We start from the raw sequence: 3628 nt of genomic DNA, 5'->3' as shown, positions 1-3628 counted from the left end.
ATATGGACCTAATCATTCCTTGTCTGCATGAGTTCAACAGCAAATTCTACTAGTCTAGCCTGAAAATGCTTTAACGCTTTGTTGCAAAGTACAACATTTTTCTCTTCTTTATAACTGATTACCAGGGATCCTCTTTTTTGCTGATAAAAAAATCCCCAATATTTGGATTAAAAGAAGTAACCCCAAATCCACATTTTCCTATAATCAAAATGAAACACCACTCTGTGTGTGTGTGTGTGTGTGTGTGTGTGTGTGTGTCTGTGTGTGTGTGTGTGTGTGTGTGCGCGTGCTGATTACAGTACACCCCAACATGAAGTCTTTAATGAGATAAAATTCCCAATTAAATGGAGGTTCATAGAAAAGATGACTGTGGTTTCTCACGCCAGGTACAGACATTACACTTTCACTGGTATAAATGATAGGAAACCGGTCTATACCCATAACAGAACAGAAGTTCGGCATACACAGAGTGGTTTAAAAATGGTGGCACCTTGTCTAAGGTTTGCCCCTCCCACACCAAAGGGCAAATGTGAATGCTTTTTGCTACCAATCTAAACTACTCCACTTACAGCTTAGGCTTTCTGAATGTCTGTACCTAGCCTAAGTGTTATGGCTGTATTTGAGGTTCTATTTTGCAAACATGCCTGTAAGAACCTAATTCCACAAGTACTCCCAGTGAGTCCAATGTCACTACTCATACTAATAAAGTTCATACATAAATATTGGAGGACTTGGATTTCTGTCTTCAGTGTTATAAACTGCCTTACCATTAAGGTTCTTAAGCAATAACAGCCTATAATGATTGATTAATGGTCAGGCTTTACGTGAAAACTGAGAGGACACTTTGTACATGAAAACTTGTGCAACAGCTCTCCCAACTAAACTGTCAGTTCAACAAGAGATAGCATGAACGCACACGTACACACAAAAAACAAAACAGAAAAACCACCAAAAAGTCCAAACCGAACCAAAAACCCAACAACAATAACAACCACTACCTTGCCTTTTATGGGAGAAGAAAACAATTTTGTTAAGCAAGTACAAATTAAGGTTTTGCAGTATTATTCTCTACAAAAATCAGAAAACGGCATTTTGCTAATGAGAATTACATATGGAAGTGACTAATTCTCAAACGTTTAAGTAGGTTATGAACAGGTATCCTGGTTTTCTCTGATAAAAAATAGCCCCTAATCCACATTTTTGGGGGATTAAAATGAAACACAACTAATATATATATATATATATATATATATATATATATATATATATAATGACCAGGGTTCTGGGTTTTCTGTGATAGAAAAATAATTCCAAATTTTCTGATTAAAAAACAAATAACCCCAAATCCACATTTTTCCATGATGAAAATGAAATACCACTAATATTGTGTGTGTGTGTGTGTGTGTGTGGATGTGGTGTTTCATTTTAATCATGGAAAAATGTGGATTTGGGGTTGCTTTTTATTCAATCAGATAATTTGGGATTAGTTTTTATCAGAGAAAACCAGGATCCCTGGCCATGAGTTATGTCATATGTATACTAAATCTTATCGAAACTCTACAATACACCTAGGACTAAAGATTCTGAGATAAACATGGGAGATAAAGGGCTCTGCATAATAACATTTCTGATCTTAAAGTCAAATCTAAGGAAAATCTGCATGAAGACATACCCCTGAGAAATATGTATAATAAAATTATTAAAAAAATAGGCATTTGAACTGTTATATGGATTATATCTACAAAAATGATTATCTGATGAAAAGAAATAGAATCATAATAATAAAAAAATGTTAGCCAGTTTAGAAGGATTACTTCAGCTACCCCTATATTTTCCGTTCTTTAAGCATTGCTGAAATAATCGTTCTGAAAACTGAATTCTCTTTTCTTTTCTTCCCATTTCTTTAATCTTAGTAGATTCATACACCTAAGGAAGAATATTCCGTATCTTCCATTTATGGAAGACCTGAAGTATGCAAATACACATTAGTATGAACTGCCACTGTTTTAAATTACCAGCAAGATATTGCACAATGGATCTAATTGGTTTTACTTGTCTATAAGGTACTGCTGTGTCCTTCCATTTTGTTAGCAATTACTACTTGTCGTGTCAAATAGGCCTAAAGGAATGTTTTGGACCCGTTTCTAATTCCTATTTAAGGCTTTGTCAGTAGGGAAATTATTGTAGTACAGCTCTGTTCTACAGTGTGTATGCATTGTCCTAGTATGAGGTAGGGCTTCAGGCAAAACCCTATTATTGAGGTAAGATGATCCAAAAATCCTTTTTTCCTATAGAGGTACAGCACATTAACTCTTGGGATTTTCACTTGTAACTACCACACTGTAATTACAATTATGCAAATTTCCCTATCTGAGACAAGCCCTGAAACAAAACTCCTATTGTGTTCAATGAAGATGGTGTTTATGGTCCTGATCTTGGAGTCAGATCTGAAGAAGCATGTTCTTCTTGTGTTTTCTCATAGTTCCATTACAAATCAATAGATGTTACATGCAAGCACAAGAGGGAGACTATTTGGATCTGATTAAAGGATCAGAACCTAACTAAGAAATAGGGTATCCAGTTATATTTTCCCTATAACAATATTTTTTCATCCTTGGATAGATAAACAGACTCTGTAAGTTAATCAAGCAGCATATAAACAAGAGAAAATGTACCCTTAAAATAAAGGCGACTGTTTTCATTCATGTACAATGAAGAATAATAATAAAGTAAAATGCAGAATAAATAAAGAAAATGGTACACAAGTTAGGTCTAATTTCTAAAAACTATTATATCATTTAACCCTAGATGTTTCAGACCAGTGTCTGAAACTAAATGCTTATTTTTAAGGATATATGGTGTAGTAAGACTATTTCAACTTAAAAAAAAATACTGGTTCACAACAGTGATCCATATTGTATGACATTAAATATTGTAATCACAGTCAATATTGTTTATGTTGCATATTAAATCTTGGTAAATATAAATAGGAAAAAAAAATCACTCGTATAAGACCCCCGGTAAAGTGATTTGATGGAGAAAAACCCACTAAAACAACCTGTATTAACCTTCAAACATATGGCGGGTATTGTCTTGGAACTTTTTCACTATATATTCTCTGTTATGAAATTATCTTTTATTGAACCAACCATACACAGTTTAGAATGGTTGATTCAATAAAAGATATTGCTTTAAAAAATCTTGTTCCTTACAAAATCATTGGACTATCATAGTTACAACGACAATCTAACCCTACTGTAGTATGATAAGCAATCTACTGCAAATGAAAGAGAAGATGCGAAGGGTATGACACTGATTTATTTTTAAAATGTTCTACATTATCAGAAAATCCTGACTTGCTGAAGTCACGAGGTGTCCTGCCATTGACTTCACAAAACTCAGAATTTCATCTATTGGTTCCATTTTCCTTTGATATACATGCATCACTCTCATTATGATTAAATGCCATATCAAGGAGGTGCTAATCTCCAAAAAACCCCCCAAAATGTGAATTTTAAGTCAACAGTACAGAAGACTCATTTTCTTTTATCTTATTTTATGTCAATCCTTTATGAACTAAAGAAATTGTTCTTGGATATATATATATATATATATATATATATATATA

At 33.5% G+C, this 3628-nt stretch overlaps 1 long non-coding RNA gene across 1 annotated transcript in view; it reads right to left on the bottom strand.

Annotated features, from left to right (window-relative positions):
- LOC109303373 overlaps nt 1-159 on the bottom strand; it is a 12980-nt gene extending 12821 nt beyond the window's left edge. Inside the window, exon 1 of the long non-coding RNA XR_002099076.1 lies at nt 9-159. This is a non-coding gene — a long non-coding RNA (uncharacterized LOC109303373). The remainder of the gene's footprint in view (nt 1-8) is intronic.
- Nucleotides 160-3628: the final 3469 nt, after the last annotated feature.

The sequence above is a fragment of the Gavialis gangeticus genome, unplaced genomic scaffold (genome assembly GCF_001723915.1).
Source record: "Gavialis gangeticus isolate Ggan-Ray unplaced genomic scaffold, GavGan_comp1, whole genome shotgun sequence".
NCBI lineage: Eukaryota > Metazoa > Chordata > Crocodylia > Gavialidae > Gavialis > Gavialis gangeticus.
The sequence above is the reverse complement of the archived record's forward strand: the minus strand, read 5'-3'. Positions and strand labels throughout refer to the sequence as shown.